A 19,355-nucleotide genomic window follows, 5' to 3' on the forward strand; every position below is an offset into this window, starting at 1 on the left:
AATTCCATTATTAATAAACTGAATAAGAAAACTCTAAAAGCTTTGCTTAGAATGTCAGAAGAGGGATATAAAAAGTGGTTTTGTAATTTTGTGAGTTTAATCAAGTTGATATTACACCATTGTTTCAGAATACTTAACACTAGTCATTAGTTTTTATTATTTATACCGCATACCTGGCTTTATTAACAAAAAAAAGGCCTTTGAGCATTTCAGGAAGAGTTATGAATGGTTATTAATCTTTAAAATACAACATATTTTTCCAAGAAACATGTAAATTCTTTGTTATGCCATAACATCACTTTAGAAACTGCTGAAGTGCATCTCTCACAACATTCTGGGTTTTCTTTTGCTTGTGTGAAAATTAGTCATTTTTAATTTGCTGGAAAATAATATAATTATATCGTAATCTTTGATAGTTATCATTTCTTCCTGCCCTTGCTCTCTACATGTATTTTTTAAAACTATCTGATTGAATCCTGGGAGTCAATTGCATGATTTTACACTCCCAACCATGACAAAATTTATAAAAAATTATTTTCAAAAAGGAAAGGATACTAGGGTCATGTCCTATCTTCATCTGTCTAGAGGCAGCAGTGGACTTTAAAAGTTTTATTGTAATTTCATATCTCTTCTCACTTTGTTTGATAGCTTCTTTATGTCAAATCACTAGTTTTAGTGAAACATTGGTTGAATCTAGTAAAGTTAATCTTTTTTTCCAGAAAAGTTTTGATCACGTTTAAAATTTGCTTTCTTATTTTTGCTACTCAAATAACATAATTTTTATAAAATATAAGTGAAATATTACTTATCTCTGAAACAGGCTATATCAGTTTTAGGCAGCAAAATAAAAATATTCCACTTCCTGTTTTAAAGTAAAAATCTTATAATTTTTAATATAGATGAGCATAAAAATTCTGTAGTTAAGCAAAAATACATTCTTCAATAGTAATTCATAATCAGCATTATTCCAACCTTAAATAAAATTTCTAGAAATCAGGAACTATTAAAAACAACAAATGTAATAAACTGTAAGTGAAAGGCAATTTTCATGTACAGAGTTTGGTGATATGTTTAATTAAAATAGATACTTTTCTGAAACAGAACTCTTTAAATATATTTTATTCTTCCTGCTGCTGGTATTGGATTAAAAAAAAAAAAATTTGTAGACTTCTATATTGGTTGATAAGCAAGCCCGGTTCTTAGTTCAAGTTAGATGTATATTAGTTTCTGTAGTGGGCCATTTTCCGGCATTTGAAACTTAATAATTAGGTAAGTAATGCCTTTAGCTTTTATGAAATTACTTTAGTATTTAACATCAATTAAAAATAGATTTTATTTTTAAATAGCTAACGCCTGCAGCTTAATCTTAGGCAGGACATTCTCTTATTTATATAAAATCTAAATCCCTTAATTTTCCTTGTGATTATGGGAAGCTTTTACTATTTTCACTGCCTTGGAAAAAATATCTATTTTAAATAAAGATTGTACTCCTGCATTTTATTTTCCTTATTTGCACTAATGTACACTGATAATTATGTATCAGAATAATTTATAAAATGGCTACTTTATAAAAATTTAACTCCTTCTGAAGCACTTTCCATTAAATATTCTTAATACATTCAAAACATTAGACATTAATATATAAATGTAATCATATGTATAATCATCAGCTTTTATATTGCAAAAATAGGGCTTTGCTTTGACTTATACTTTGTTGTAGGAAATTAGTTATGAGTGCTTCATTATATTTTTGCTAAACAATAATCAAAATGCCATTATTGCAGCTCTCTAGGAGTCAGGAGTCCAGCAATACCAAAATATCTTTTTTCGAACGCTGTTAAAATTATAACTCCTTGTAGTGGTATTTTTGCTGCAATTCATTTTTTGTTTGATTTTTATTTTTAGTTCAACTGTTGATGCAAAATCAGAGGAAGCTTCTAAAATGGAAAAAAGAAAATCAGCATTAAGCAAAGTTTTGGAATCTTTGTGCATACATCACCAGCAACAAGTTTTGGCTATGTTGAAATTTCTAGTCCAAGAGCAGAATGCTGCTTCTCTTTGCTGTTGTAATACATCATGTGTTGTGTCTTCAGAATCTCAAAAGCCCTTAATCGAAGATAATTTATATGGTCTGTTCTGTAGTTGTGAATATAGGCTGGCAGAAAAAGGTTGTTTACAAAATGAAAAACAAAGCCCTGGTTTAGAACCTCTGCCAGTCTGTATTAAAGATTTAAATTGTTTATCTTGCCAAACTGTAACTGTTGAACACATTAAGCCAGTAGTGAATAGAGGAATTGCAGACAGTTATAATTCTCACAGGTGCTGTTCTGGACTGTTACCAAACATTCACTCTACAAAATCAGCCATTCGTAGTCCTCTTTTGTCAAAGGAAGTATGTGATCTTTCAGTCACTCTTAAAGATGCCAGTAGATCTCGAAGTCCCTCACCCCCACCATTATCACCTGTAGAAACTGAAGGATTTGAAACATTGAAAGACGTCATCTCAGAGATTTCAGCCTTAGAAAATAACAAACTTGAAGCAAACATTAACCAGCCTCCATCTCTCACACCAGCAGAAATAAGCAGCAATAAGAGTGATCATGAAGATAAAATACTTAAAACTAAAAAATCCAGTAACTCTTATTCTTTACTCTCAAATGACAGCAATAATTCTGCTACAAATCATGAAAAAGGTGAAACTGCTGTAATTTTTCAAGATTTAATGGATCGCATTAATGAAAAACTAAAATCAATAGAAACCACGGATATGACAAGCCTTGTACAGTTATCTAGCAGTGATTGTAATACATATAATGATTTAAAATTGGGAGATTTCATAACGTCTCTCTTGCATAATGCAAAAGCCAGTGATTATAGTTTTATGGAATTATTGAGTCAACACGATAAAAAGGTAGAAAATAAAATTATTCAGACAAGATTTCGAAAGCGTCAAGAAACTTTATTTGCAATGTGCAACTCCTCTGATTCACCCATGTTTAGAAGGCAGTCTTTACAGATAAAAAGAGAACTTGCTAGTCTCGATGAAAATTTTACAAGAAAAAAATACACCGAGAAAAGTTCAAGGAAGTTGACACAAAACAATGATATATCTTCATCAGACAAAGGAGAATTCTATCACGACCAAGGGTCTTCTTTACAAAATTCTAAAAGACTTCAAGATAAAAATGTTGAAACATCATTTTCACCAAATTATGCATTACAGTCACTGCAACTACCTCTTCATAGCTCAGAAACTAACTTGTCTTTTAATTCATTTTCAGAAAGCTTTAAAACAACTTCCCCTGAGAAAATGAGCTTAAGAAAGCCACAGGAGAAATCTGCAGATGGAAAACAATTTTTGCAAAATCATAGGAAAAATCCTAAGTTAAGTAATACTCAAACTCTTTTGAGAAATGATGCTTCTGGACTTTTGAGCAGAACTAAACGAAATATTGTGCCTCCAGGGTGGTATTCTATATATGTAACAAATAATTATGTTTTTAAAAAATCACCTAAAGCCAAAAAAGTATCCGAATCCATAACAAAAAACGTTCCAGTGAAAAATATTCACATTGAAAGCTCACACAATATAGACCTAAACAAAATTGCAATGAATTCTAATTTACAAGTTGTTGTGAAGCGTTTGGAAGATACAATAAATATAGCCAATAAATCCTGGAATAATCAGCCATTATCAGAAGGATGTAAAGCATCCAAGAAATTGATAGAAATTGATGGTAAAGATCAAAATGCTGACAGAAATATGACTCTTACTCTAAATAGAATGACATGCAAAGAACAGAGCTTATCAAAATCTGTGGTAGCATCCAGCAATATTATCAAAAGTCATTGCATGCCTACAATGGATTTGAATAACAAAAGACTTGAAAATCTGAAAAAGTCAACTATTTTAGATATGGGTTGCTTGATTTCCAGTGTTGAAAATGTACCAGCAAAATATGAAGGTATTGAAAGTTCATCTGTTTCCAACTATTCTAGTCCTATCAAACTCATGTTTTTATCTGAGGTTAAAAGTAGTGAAGGAGTCAAATATACTTTAACTTCAGTTGGTACTTCCCATTCAAATGTTGTTCTCCCTTCTGAAAAACCTACAATCCATCATGTAACTGAAGAAAAAACAGAAACAAATGAAGATATCTCAAATGCGAACTCTGAAAATTATCACTCCAATCATTATGATACTGATACTCTTCAAAGAGAACTAAACAAATTCAATCATGCAAAAGAAACTTCAGGATCCTCTACAATGTTTATAGGTGATATAAATAGTGATAAGCCACAAGAAGAAACTACGGACAATTCAAGCAGTGCTACTGATCCATCTTTTAAAAGAAAACCAGGTAGACCAAAAAAAATAGGTCCCCAAGTTGTGAGACAGATTAAGCGACCAATTGGAAGACCACCAAAGCCTAAAACTGATCAAACAGACATCACTGTTTGCCAGAATGAGCCCGTTAGTGCTGGAAGGAAAAGCCCAGAATCTCTCATATCAGAAGTAAAAGAAGGTATTTATAAAAAGAGTATTACAGTAACTGTTATTTACGGAAGATCAAGAAGAACTAAAAGGCATGTTTCTGAAGGAAGTGTAAACATAAGCAACCTTATGTCTTTAAACAATAATGCTGGGGATTTTCCAACTGAATATAATAGTCCCAGAAATATTAGTGAACACAAAATTAACTTGGGTGAAAGAATAAGTGCTGTCGCAAGCTTGACTACTGAAAGTGAGATCTTGGGGTCTGGCTTTGAATATGTGAGACCCATCAAGAACAAATCTGTGATACCTCAGCCTTCCAAGAACATTGTTCGACCAAATCAGAAGCCTTTGGCAATAAGTAGGAAGCCTGGTAGACCAGCAAAAGTGAAAATCTCTGGCATATCTGTGACTATTAATAGAACTTCACCTCAGGAAAGAGAAGTAAGTATTAGCAGCTGTTTGCCTCCTTTAGAACAGGAAAATACGTTAGGAAAAAATCTACCTGAAGAAAAGTATGACCAACAGTGCACTAAAATGGATAAAATAAGGCACACTGAAGCTGATATATTTAAAAATGGATCAAAAAGTATGATTGCTACTGTACCTTTGAGACATTCTATTAGGGACAGAAAACCATCTCTGCATTTCTTACATTCATTAGCATCTTCTAGCTCACTTATTTATAGAAATGCTCTGCTCCATAAATCATATAAACTGCATTTGCAGAAAAATAAAAGTCAGAAGGAAAAACATAGACAGTCAAAGATTAAGATAGCTTACAAAGATACCCCAAGAAACAGATTTTCACGGAATGCAAAAAAGTGTTTGGAAGATAATAAATTAGTACCTATTTCTGAAGTATCCTTGGATCCTATAATTTCATCAAACCCTTTGCTCAGGTGGTGGGCTACCTCTGCTTCAAATGATTCCTTATTAGAGGAATTAAACAATAGATTTGAGCAAATAGCAAATGCTTGGGTGCAAGTAAGTGGCGATGAAGCTGAAAATTGTATTCATAAAAAAAGAGAGCACATTGAAAATGATCATTTCAAAGTAGCAAGCCCTTTGGAAACTTGTCTTTTAGAACTTGAAGTTTCACCTGTAAAAATGCTTTTTCAGAAAAAGTATGATTTGAATGAACTCTGTACTTGGTTTATGCAAACAACAGAAACACAGTCTCTTTCACTAGTTAGAAAAGCAAATGCCCGAAACCCTTTGGAAGTAATAAATACCAGGGGAATCAAATTAGGGACCAAATATTCTGACTTTAATGCCAGCCCCTTCAGAAAGCACTTTAAAAAATTTGCACTCTCTTCTCCTTCAAAATCAGCAGAGAAGTTGCATATACTGCATAAAGTGACTAACTCTCCACTCTTAAATGTGAAAAGTAATTTAGCAATAGCTAGATTAAAAAGGACTGAGTTTAAGAGGTTGCATCATGAAAGGTGGAAAAGAGAGGGAAAGCTGCACAACCATGGAACGGTTGACTGGAACTCTAAAAGGAGAAACTTAAGATTTTTCTGCCAGAACCAATTTTTAAATAAGACTGAGGGAGAAACAAATGCTGACATCCCACTCCAAGGAAAAAGCATAGTAGATAATCAGTGTGTTTTGCCACCTGAGATCAGGGGTAACTTGCAGCAGAGGGTAGTAATGCCTGACTTCAAAATACGTGCTAGTTTCGAGAATAAATTTAAGTCAGAAGCAAAAGAGAATGGAACAAATTGCAGCCAAAAAGACTTTCAAAAGGGACCAAGACTAGAAAATGTGTGTCCTAATAGTTGGAGGTCAAAAACCTTAAAAGACTGTAGAATATTTTTGAGGAAGCTCAACTGTCTTGAACACAGAAATACTTTAAAGCTAAATACAATCATTTACTCTCCTGAATCTACTGACAGTGGAAATACTCATCAAACTCATATGGAAGAATCAAAGCGCTTTACTTTAAGATCTCATTCTGCTAGGCAAAATTCTTTTAAAAAGCAATCTAAAGAAATAGAAAATGCTAAAGCAAATAATCCTTCAGCTGATGAATTTGCTGACCATCTTGGCAATAGTAAATTAAGCAAATGTATTAACTTTGACAAGAATCCTGATAGTTTTGAAGTTCTTAGCAATTTGAACAAAAGAAAAAGACCACCATGGAAGACCACAGAAGTATCAACAAAAAGACATAAACGACAGTCATGCAACAGTGGACAAATGGCAAACTATTTTTCCAAATCCCTAGGTAAGTTCTTCTCTATGTAATTTTGAAGTTTCATTGTAGGTGCCTTGAGTAAAGTATAACAGGTAGAAAAGGAACAGCTGATTCAGTTTTAATTAGTTTCCAAAATATTTGGACAACCTAATTTCTTGGCACCTAGTATGAAACTCATGAAATTAGGTGCTGCTAACTGTATCAGTGTGCTTCCCCACCTCTTAATATGTCCAGGATTTCACACAAAAATATATATAGTAGAGACATAGAAATCATCTTTAAAATATATTATTTTAGTAATGTAGATGTTATCTCCTTTTGCATTTGGTTGATCTAATAAAATCAGTAAGCAGTTTGACAGATAAATATAACCAAGTAACTAACTAAAAATTAAGTACCACACTATAGTAAATATTACTGACTTGAGAAATCAGTAACAACTTTGAGACCATGTTTTAAAAAAAGTAAAGACTATCTGTTAAATTGATAGATTGTAACATATTATCCTAGGATAATCTTAATCTCACATCACCCACCAAGTTGTTATGTCATTTGGAACTCACTTTAAGACTGATGATTTGAAGAGTGGTAGAGCACCAATATTTTTAAAAATAAATCAGCAAACTTGTTGAATAGTTTTTTGATATCAGACATTGAGTTCATTTCCACAGATATAAAGATGAGGATTCTTTTTCACAGATAATCCGTAACCTAGCAAGAGAGAAAGAATCATGTACAAGTTATTGTTAAGGTAATGCCAAATTCAAAATGCAAACCAGAATTACCTTAGCAAACAATTACATCCTTTACTCAGTTATACTGACTTGATGTTGGTGCCTCAGGGAGACTCAAGGACCCTACAAGCTTGTCCGACCCACCGTCCGTGGGCCACGTGCAGCCCGGGACTGCTTTGAGTGTGACCCAACACAAACTTTTAAACTTTCTAAAACGCTATGAGATTTGTTTGTGTTTTTTTGTTGTTGTTTTTGTTTTTGTCTCTGTAGCTCACCAGCTATTGTTAGTGTTAGTGTATTTTATGTGTGGCTCAAGACAGTTCTTCAGCGTGGCCCAGGGAAGCCAAAAAGATTGGACACCCGTGCTAAAACCTAGTAACTATAATATAGGAACACTGTAGTTGCCAATGTAGCCGTTCCCAGCTCTTCTTACTGATAAGTACTGGACAATGAGGGATATTGAGGAGTATGGAAGTACTTACTGATTATTTACTTAACATGAAAGAAATTTTACATTTGGAAATGTAAAGATATTATATAGTTGCATCATTATATATTTTAGGGGTGTTTTAGGGAGAGTTGGGGAAGTATTGGCTTTTTTTAAAACTTGTTTAAAAGCTAAAATAGGTAGTATCAGGTCTTATATTAAAATAGCAAAAGCAGTAAATTCTTGATTTTTAATAAGTTAATGATTTTATGACCCCCAAGATTCAGTTATTCAACTATATAACTTTAAAACCTATTTCAGAAAGTAATGATTAAAATTTCAAATATCTAACATGCACTGATTAAAATTTGAAAGGTTGGCCAAAGTAGATTCTCAATTATAAATGATTAATCAAAACTTTAAAAAGTGACCTCTGTTTCTTGTTCTCGGGATAACTAAAAATATCAAATGCCATGTCAGGAAAAAGAGAAGTAAAAAAAAAACTGATAATGTATTTTTTTTAATTATAAATCATCTGAAAATATACACACATATTTCTTAAAGACTATCATGAATGGAGAATAAAATGTAAAGCTTCATCTTAAATTCTTTATATCATCCTCATATCATACTGTTACAGTTTACCAGAAGTAAATGCATTAATTCATTTTACAACAGAACCGTATTTTGTCCTTTCAGCTTCTTAATCATTGTATCTTCCTAAGAAATAAATATCAAGCGTATTTTAATGTGATTATTTACCCCCCACTAAATATGAAATCATCCTAGAAAAAATAAGATGGAAGATGCCTAATTACTACTTTTTCAAATTAATTTCAAAATCCTTTTGGGCAGTTTTAAAATTTTTAGTATCGTATGAAGAGCTGTTTTTCATCTTTCTCATTTTTAAAATTACTAGTACTATTTCCTGTTCTGCTTAAAGTTTTATCTATCTTTCACTGATAACTTTCCTTCATTATTTTTTAACATTCTTTTTTTTAGTCAATCAACAAGGACATTATTTTTATAAAGTTGTATTTATAGAAATATTTGTTATATTTATCTGATTTTTAAAGTATTATTTTTTTCTCATTATTCTTGGTATCTCATACTTCTTTTTGCCTTTTTGGAAATGATGCTAAAACTCATTATTAGTTTTATATGTGTTTTTCTTCTTCATAGAATAAATTACTGACTGAAGACGTAAGAGACTTAACAACCAGACTTTTCTAGAAAAATTTCTAAGGCAGTGTATATAAGGAAATTTTGAAATATATCTATTGATGAAAAGTTTTGCTTCTATCACAAATATCTTGTTTTATACATTTTGAAATGAACTGTCCAGATATAATTTATGAGTTTTTAAATTTATACTTCACCACATTTGTACTGCTGTATATATCAAGTGTGCACACGGAAAGGAGGCAGAAAAATGCAATCCCATTCTATTCTTATTTCAACAAGTATTTAATGAATGCCTACAATATGTTCTTAGGCACTGTGGAAGGTTCAAATAGTTCCTTTCCATCTAAGGGAGAAAACAAGGCCTACATCATTTATTTAATAAATAGAATGTATTTCATTTTTTAAGTGGGATATTATATGCTTTAAGGGGATAGAATGGTTAAAGTCATGGTTGTTGCTCTTATGGGGATTACCATGTCATGAAGGATAGAAAAATGGATAGGCAGTTTCAGTAGAAGGATGATGACTGCTATGATCAGAGAGAGAGCGATGGATTTTAAGAGCACATTAAAGGGAAACTGAACTCAGATTTAGGGAATTAGGCAAGATTTCCTACGTTGTTGCATCTAAGCTGAGGCTTGAAGGAGGCAGATGTAGTAGAAGTTGGAAGAGGAGTGTTTCAGGCAGTGCAAACGATGTGGAACATTTGAATGACAAAAGAGAGCAAGCAGCCTGGGCAACATAGTGGGACCCCATCTCTGCAAAACAAACAAACAAAATTATTCAAGTGTGGTAGCCCACACTTTGCTTGAACCTGGGGGATCGAGGCTTCAGTCAGCTATGATTGTGCCACTGTGCTCCAACCTAGGTGTCTCAACAACTTTTTTTAAAAAAGAGCAAGCATATGTGGAATATTGAGTAATTTATCAGAACTGAGGCATAAAATAGGAATCATGGATCAGGAGGGAGTGGGAAAATGGTAAACAATGAAGCTACTGAGGGAAGCATAGCCCATATTGTGAGGTCAGCATCAAATAATGAAAAAAAAAAGTTTTAAGCCCTATTAGCAGTAATTGAAAAGAATAGATTTGAGATCTATAAAGTTAAATCAGTGTCTTAAAGATTAGAAGAATAAAGGGAGAACATCCAGGTTTTTGCCTTGAACATCTGGGTAGAGGATAGTAAGATCTACTAAGATAGAATGCTCTTTAGATGTGAGGATTTGAGGTGTTTAGTGGGATATCCAAGAAAGGATGTTAGGAAGCAGTTATGGATATGCTTCCTAAACATATGGATCTGTTTCCTAAGAAAAAGGCCTGAGCTGAGATAAGGGTTTGTGAATCAACAAATAACTGAAACCATGAGAGTGGAAGAGATTACAATGAGATTATTCATTGTAAGATTGAAAGAGCCTAGGAAGTCAGAGCCCCAAAGATTTAGGGAAAAGGAAAGATGTATACAAAAGGAGACTGATGAGAGTAGTTGAGAGGTAAGAGGAAAGCCTGGAGAATGTGGTGAATGGAAATGTGTTGTAAGATGAGAGAAGGCAATGTAAATTGTTGATAAGAAGTCAACTAAGATGAGCCCTGAAACGGTTCCATTGAATATAGCAATAAGCGTTTATCTTAGTGGTTGGGAAAGAGTAGCTTTGGTGGACTAACAGAGCCACAAGTCATATTCAAGGCTAGATGAGTTAAATGAAGGAAGAGAAAGAAAATTAGCACAGAAAACTATAATGGGCCATGAATGGAGAGAATATACAAAAGTTAGCTAGATTAAGCTGGGGTTGAAGACAGGTTTAAAAGATATATATTTATACTAATGGGAAAAAGCCAATAGGGAATAAATGATTGAAGATACAGAAATGAGATGGCAACCAATGGAAATGGAGTGAAGCCCCTGTGTAGATTATTGGGTATAGGATCTAGGACATGGTTAGAGAGACTGGACTTAGCCAAAAGGGTCACTTTTCTCTTAAAAAAGAAAAAAAAAAACAAAACAGGGTAGTGGGAACAATATGTGGGAAAGCAAATCGGTAATTTGTGGGCAGAATCCTGAGATATTAGAGTTCATTTTCTATGAATCAAGAGGTAATCAAGAGTAGTATGTGGGATTGGGTAATTGGGGAATATGGACAAGGTTTGGAATAGCTGTCTCAAGAAATAGAGGATAGAACAACTAGTTTTATCTTAGCTGGCAGAATGTAAGCCTGGAGAAAGGTGGGTCCTTAGATTTAATAATAGTCAAGTTCGCCAAGTGGGAATGACAGTACAAAGAGATCCAGCCAAGAATATATCTGTTCTGTGAATAGTGAGCAGCTATATGATCAAAGCAGAGTTCTAGAGAATCTTTTCTAGTAGTAGCACACAATATAGATTCGGGGGATGGAGGATGGGAAATGTGTGAAGGGTCAGTTGCAGGAGATGATTTTTGAGATGATAATGACCTAAAAATGGAGAGTGACTGTTGGAAATAATATAGACCTTTTTAATATCGGTATCTTTTGAGTTCCCAAAGCAAGTGTATATCTTTTCCTAATTGATAAACATCTCGATATAAATAAGCTGACTCTGGACACCTCTGAGTAAACTTTTAAGAATAAAATAACCTAATGTGGTCTTGAAGCTCCTGTAATAGTAGTACTCATCCTAAAACATTAAATTTTCCCATAAGAATTTCGAATTCAGTTGACACTTTGAATCGAATTCTGAGATGACTGAAAAAAAAAAAAAAAGTTTGTCATCTTCTTCTATTTTGCCATCTCTCCTCAAAAATAACTGAATTTACATTTTTCCCATTCAAAATTCTGGTTTTCACACAGGTTTATAACTGATGGCTGATTTTTGACTAAGTAATATACTCCTTCAACTACCAGAAACCAAGACTAACCATACATACTCCTCTGATCTTGCTTATGAGCATTTTAACACATATTTGGAACACTGAACACAAGATAAAAGTGAACTATACTTTAAGTAAAACTGTTAAGATTTGATTCTGTTAAAGTATTCTAATGAAATTAGGAATTTTTTTACACCAAACTCCCCTGAGGAATTTTTTAAAAAGATACATTCTCTTTATATTTGAGTTTTTCCCCTGTAATTTTCTTAGGAATTGAGTAAGATAAGAGTTTAGGTTTTAAAGAGTCTCTAATTTTTGCCATAATATTTTGTTAAAATGTAAAACAGCTAAACAATCTTCGTCTTGATGTTTTTTCTTAGAATTTTTCTTGAATATTTTATATTCCATTGCTTTCTCAACTATTACTGAGTTTTCAGGATATTGTTTTACTAATTGCCCCATATCTTTCACAGAAAATCATTCAGTTTATTTAACAAAGATTGGATATTTTTCTTTTGATTTATCAGGCGTTGTTTTAGATGTTCAAGTCACAAAGGAACTCAAGGAATTTATCTAGAAGATATTTCAAGTTTTTACTTTGGCAACATAATTAGTAAAAGAAATACAATTTGGCTTATTCCACATACTAGTGGTTGTAGAGAGCAGAACTATTTTCAGACATAGATTTAATTCTCTAAATTGGGAAGTCTGGCCCATGGTATATTTTATAAATAAAGTTTTATTGGAACACTGCCATGTTCATTCACTTATATATTGTCTATTGCTATTTTTGTGCTGCAGAAGCTGAATAGTTGCAACAGACACCATAAAGCCTACAGAGTCTAAACTATTTACTACCTGGCCCTTTGCAGAAAAAGTTTGCCAACCCTGTTGATATCACTACAATTTTGATATGGTGTGGCTTGAAAAAGATAAAAAATAAGTTGTTGGCTTTTAAAAAATATATTAAGGTCATTCTATCTTGTTCGTCACCAACACTCCGTCTACTTCTTCCTCAACACTCCCTCCCTCAACACAATACAATGTATTTGACATGTTAGCTGTTTTGTTTTGTTTGATCTTTACGGGTCAATATCTGTCTTTGTCCAGCAGAGTGGTGCTGGGGGAGCCATGAGCACCAGTTGTATTCTGTTTTGTAAATCTTTATTCTCTCCCTGCAGCCTCCAGACCTGCTTTCTCTATCTGAGGTAAGTTCAAGGGTCACCCTTTTCTTCTTTAACCAGCTGCTAGCACCTGCTAGAAGGAGATTGTTTTCAATGCTTCACACCATGATAAATTCCTGCCTCAAGGTCTAAATATTCTCTTTCTCCTTTTTTCTTCCTTCTCTATTTCTTAAGAATTCAAAAGTCTTAGTTCAGCTCTCCTAACTACCATTTTTTCTTCTCATGTTTCCTGGGCAGTAACAGTTTTCTTGTTGTGGAGCTGAGCATTCTGTGATTATCATTAAGCCTAGTGAATTCACCTGTAGTTTAATTACAAACAAAAAAGGCAAGGGTAGGTGTCTGAATGATTTCATCTTGCCACTTTTTTTTTCTTGTTTGTGTTTATTTAAACCGGACCTTGGCTTCTTTTTCCTTCTCCCACTTCCAGGCAACCTGGAAAATGCATTTATTTGCTACCTTTTTCTGTGTTATGCAAACATAGAAAGCTAGATTTTAAAAGCCTGTACCTATACACTCTTTTTATTTATTCAAAAGTGTTTGTCTTCTGCATGCTAGGCAGTATGTTAGACACAGGCGAAATAGTGGGGGCAAAACCAGATGTGGCTCCTACCCTCACAGTTCAAGTTTATTTGGAGAGGCAGACATTGAGTAAATGCACAAATCTGCTGCATTCTCAGTATGTGGTGCTATGGGAATTTAATTTTGGGAGGTTTTACCAAGTGAAGGAACAGTTCCCTGAGCAAATGGCCATTAAGCTAAGCTGTGAAGGGTGAGGAGGAATTAACTAGGCCAAGTGGTAGAAAACCAGTAGGGGTCGGAAAAAGGATTTGGATGTGGAAAAAATGCTGAGGTGTGGGATTCTTGGCAGGTTAGAGGTGTAAGTCACGGCCAGTGTGTCTAGTCAAGAGAGAAAGAAGGAGATGATGTCAGATGTAGAGAGGATTGAGAAGGAAGCAAAGGAACAGACTAAAGAAGTTCTTATGAGCCATGCCAAGAAGTTTGTCTACTTTCAGTGGCTCCCATTGCACTTAGAACAGAGATTTAAATTGGAAGTGGATGGGGAAGATAAGACATAATCAGATTTTCCTTTCTGGAAGATTTCCCTGGTTGCATTGTGAAGAAGGAAGGGTGTGGGGCAAGACACCTAACCATACTGAGACCATTGTGATTCACAAACTTTAGTGTGCATCAGAATCACCAGCAAGTCTTGTTAAAACAATTGTTTGGATCCACCCACAGAGTTTAATTGAAGAGATATGGGGCGGGGCCCAAGTGATACTTATGCTTCTGGACCAGGAAGTACACTCTGAGAACCACTGGTAATAGAGTGTAAGTGTTATAGTGGTAGAAGGAAGATTATTTACTAATATGAACATGTTATAAGTTTCCCTTTAAACACTTCTTCAGCTATATCACAAATTTTGCTCTGCTGTGTTTTCATTTTAATTAAATTCAAAATAATTTCTAATTTATCTTGTGATTTCTTCTTTAGCCCATGGATTATTTAGAGACATATTAGCTGGGCGCAGTACTCAGGCCTGTAATTCCAACACTTTGAGAGGCTGAGGCAGGAGGATTACTTGAGCCCAGGAATTCAAGACCAGCCTGGGCAACATGGCAAGACCCTGCCTAGAAATGTGTTGTTTCGTTTCCAAATATTTAGGGATTTTTCAGATATCTCTGGTGCTGGTTTCTAATTTAATTCTAATATACTGTTTGTGAATTCAGTCTTTTTGAATTTTTGAGATGTATTATATGGCCGAGAATCTATGCAAATCTAAGTAAATGTTCTGTGTGTTCTTGAAAATAATGTATATTCTACTGCTGTTGAATGAAATGTTCTATAAATGTCGGTTAAGCAAGATGATTGCTAGTACTGTTCAAGATTTTTCCATCTTGGTGAATTTCAGTCTACTTGTTCTATCTGTTTTTGAGAGGGGAATGTCAAAATCTTTGACTATGATTGTGGATTTTTCTTTTTATCCTTTCAGATCTGTTAGGTTTTGCTTCATGTATTTTGAAGCTCTATAAATAGGTGCATTTAGAATTGTTAGGTACTTTTTATTAACTGACTTTTTTATCATTATGAAATTAACCTCCTCTTTAATCCTGAAAATGTTCCTCACTCTGGAATCTAATTTATCTGATAACTACTAGAGTCGTTCCAGCTTGCTTTTCACTACTGGTGTCATAGTGTATCTTTTCACAATATTTTTATGTTTAACCTATTTGTGTCTTTATGTTTAAAGATGATCTCTTTTATTAAGCAACTTAGAATCGAGGCTTGCCTTTTTATCCAATGTGACAGTCTCTGCCTTTTCAGTAGACCACTTACATTTAATGTCACAATTAATATGGTTGGGTTTAAATCAGCCATCTTTCTATTTTCTATTTGTCCCACCTACTATTTGTTCCCCCCTTTTTTCTCTTTTCCACCCTTCTTTTGGATCAATACAGTGTGTTTTATTATTTTTTCAATCTCCTGATTTGCTTTTTAAAAGTGGTTGCTGGTCAGGTGAGGTGGCTCATGCCTGTAATCCCACCACTGTGGAAGGTCACTTGAGCCCCGGAGTTCAAGACCAGCCTGGGCAACATGGTGAAACTCTGTCTCCACAAAAATCAGGCAGGTGTAGTGGCACATGCCTGTGGCCCCAGCTACTGGGGAGGCTGGGGCAGGAGGATCACTTGAGTCTGGGAGGTGGAGGTTGCAGTGAGCCAAGATCATTCCATGGTACTCCAGGCTGGGCAACAGAATGAGACACTGTTTAAAAAAAATAAAAATAAAAAAAGCAGTTTCTGTAGGATTTATAGTATACATCATTAACTTACCAGAGTTCTGCCTTCAAATAATAATATAGTACTTCATGGGTAGCCAATAATTTTTTTTATCTTTATTTTCGGTTCAGGGGTACATATGCAATTTGTTATATAGGTAAATTGCATGGCACGGGGATTTGGTGTACAGATTATTTCATCACCCAGGTAATAAGCATACTACCCAATAAGTAATTTTTCAGTCCTCTCCCTCCTCCCACTCTCCACCCTCAAATAGGCCCCGCTTTTTGTTGTTCTCTTCTTTAGTCCGTGTGTACTCAGTATTTAACTTCCACTTACAAGTGAGAATCCTTATAAATGTTTTGTTTTCCATTCCTGCATTAGTTCCCTTAGGATTATGGGCTCCAGTTCCATCCATGTCGCTGCAAAGGACATGATCGCATTGCTTTTTATGGCTGCATAGTATTCCGTTGTCTATATGTACACATTTTCTTTATTCTACCAATGATGGGATTTAGATTGATTTGTTATGTCTTTGTTATTGTGAATAATGCTGTGATAAATGTACATGTGCGTGTGTCTTTTGTGGTAGAATGATTTATATTTCTTTGAGTATATACCCAGTAATGGGATTGCTGGGTCATATGGTAGTTCTATTTTTAGCTCTTTGAGAAATCGCCACATTGCTTTCCAAAATGGCTGAACTAATTTACATTCCCACCAGCAGTGTATAAGCATTCCCTTTTCTCCACAGCCTTGCCAGCATCTGTTGGTTTTTGTTTTTGTTTTTTTTTTGACTTTTTAATAATACCCATTCTGACTGATAAGAAATGGTATCTCATTGTGGTTTTGATTTGCATTTCTCTAATGATTAATGATATTGAACATTTTTTCATATGCTGCGTGAATGTCTTCTTTTGAAAAGTGTCTGTTCATGTCCTTTGCTCACATTTTCCTTTTTTTTTTCTGAGACAGAGTCTTACTCTGTTGCCCAGGCTGGAGTACAGTGGCACAATCTCAGCTCACTGCAACCTCCACCTCCCGTGTTCAAGTGATTCTCCTGCGTCAGCCTCCCAAGTAGCTGTGATTACAGGCACCCGCCAACATGCTCGCCTAATTATTCTATCTTTAGTAGAGATGGGATTTCGCCATGATTAGATTCCTAACCTCAGGTGATCCGCCCACCTCAGCCTCCCGAAGTGCTGGGATTACAGGCGTGAGCCACCATGCGCAGCCTCTTTGCCCACTTTTTAACGGGTTTGGTTTTTGCTTGTTAATTGTTATAAGTTCATCTTATAAACTCTGGATATTAGACCTTTGCTGGATACATGGTTGACAAGTATTCTCCCATTCTGTCAGCTGTCTGTTTACTCTATTGGTAATTTAGTTTAATTAGGTCCTATGTGTCAATTTTTGGTTTTGTTGCAGTTGCTTTTGGCATCTTCATTGTGACATATTTGCCAGGACCTGTGTCCAGAATGGTATTTCCTTGGTCAGCCTTCAGGGTTTTTATAGTTTGAGGTTTTACACTGAAGTCTTTAATCCATCTTGAGTTGATTTTTGTATATGGTGTAAGGAAGGGGTCTAGTTTCAATCTTCTATATATGGCTAGCCAGTTATCCCAGCACCATATACTGAATAGGGAGTTCTTTTTCCATTGCTTGTTTTTGTCAGCTTTGTCAAGGATCAGATGGTTGTAGATGTGCAGCTTTATTTCTCAGCCTTCTTTTTGGTTCTATTTGTCTATGTGTCTGCTTTTGTACCAGTACCATGCTGTTTTGGTTACTGTAGCTGATATGGTTTGGCTTTGTCCCCACTCAGATTTCATCTTGAATTCCCACGTGTTGTGGGAGGGACCTGGTGGGAGGTAATTGAATCATGGGGGCAGGTCTTTCACATGCTCTTCTTGTGATAGTAAGTCTCACAAAATCTGATGGTTATTATAAGGGGAAGTTTTCCTGCACAAGCTCTCTTCTCTTGTGTGCCACCATGTGAGACATGCCTTTCACCTTTCACCATTGATTGTGAGGCTTCCCCAACCATGTGAAACTGTGGGTTCTCCATTAAGCCTCTTTCTTTTGTAAATTGCCCAGTCTCAGGTATGTCTTTACCAGCAGCATGAAAATGGAATAATACAGTAAATTGGTACCAAGAGTGGGGTGCTGCTGAAAAGGTACCCAAAAATCTGGAAGCAACCTTGGAACTGGGTAACAGGCAGAGGTTGGAACAGTTTGAAGTGCTCAGAAGAAGACAGGAAAATGTGGGAAAATCTGGAACTTCCTAGAGACTTGTTGAATGGCTTTGACCAAAAGCCTGATAGCAGTAGGGACAATAAGGTCAAGGCTGAGGTGGTCTCAGATGGAGATGAGGAACTTGTTGGGAACTGGAGCAATGGTGACTCTTGTTACGTTTTAGCAAAGAGACTGGCGATATTTTGCCCCTGCCCTAGAGATTTATGGAACTTTGAACTTGAGAGGGATGATTTAGGGTATATGGCGGAGGAAATTTCCAAGCAGCAAAGCATTCAAGGGGGAACTTGGGTGCTGTTAAAGGCATGCAGTTTTATAAAGGAAGCAGAGCATAAAAGTGTGGAAAATTTGCAGCCTGACAATTTGATAGAAAAGAAAGACCCATTTTCTGAGGAAAAATTCAAGCCAGCTGCAGAAATTTGCATAACTAATGAGGAGCCACACGTTAATCTCCAAGTCAATGGGGAAAATGTCTCCAAGGCGTATCAGAGGTCTTCACAGCAGCCCCTTCCATCACAGGCCCAGAGGCCTAGGAGAAAGTGATTTCGTGAGCCAGCCCCAGAGTCCCCATGCTGTGTGCAGACTAGGGACTTGGTGCCCTGTGTCCCAGCCACTCCAGGTGTGACTAACAGGGGCTGAGGTACAGCTCAGGCTGTTGCTTCAGAGGGTGGAAGCCCCAATGCCTTGGCAGCTTCCACATGGTGTTGAGCCTGTGGGTTTACAGAAGTCAAGAATTGAGGATTGGGAACCTCTGCCAAGATTTCAGAAGGTGTGTGGAAACGCCTGGATGCCCAGGCAAAAGATTGCTGCAGGGGGAGGGCCCTCATGGAGAACCTCTGCTAGGGCAGTGCAGAGGGAAATGTGGAGTCAGAGCCCCGACACAGAGTCCCTACTTGGGCACTGCCTAGTGGAGCTGTGAGAAGAGGGCCATTGTCCTCCAGACCCCAGAATGGTGGATCCACCAAAAGCTTGTACCATACACCTGGAAAAGCCTCAGACACTCAAAGCCATCCCATGAAAGCAGGCAGGAGGGGGGCTATTCCCTGCAAAGCTACAGGGACAGAGCTGCCCAAGACCATAGTAACCCACCTCTTACATCAGCGTGACCTGGATGTGAGACATGGAATCAAAGGAGATCATTTTAGAGCTTTAAGATTTGAGTACCCTTTGCCCATGCCTATGTCCTGAATGGTACTACCTAGGTTTTCCTCTAGGATTTTTATGGTATTAGGTCTAACATTTAAGTCTCTAATCCATCTTGA

Source organism: Mandrillus leucophaeus, unplaced genomic scaffold (genome assembly GCF_000951045.1).
Source record: "Mandrillus leucophaeus isolate KB7577 unplaced genomic scaffold, Mleu.le_1.0 Scaffold894, whole genome shotgun sequence".
In the NCBI taxonomy this organism is placed as follows: Eukaryota; Metazoa; Chordata; class Mammalia; order Primates; family Cercopithecidae; genus Mandrillus; species Mandrillus leucophaeus.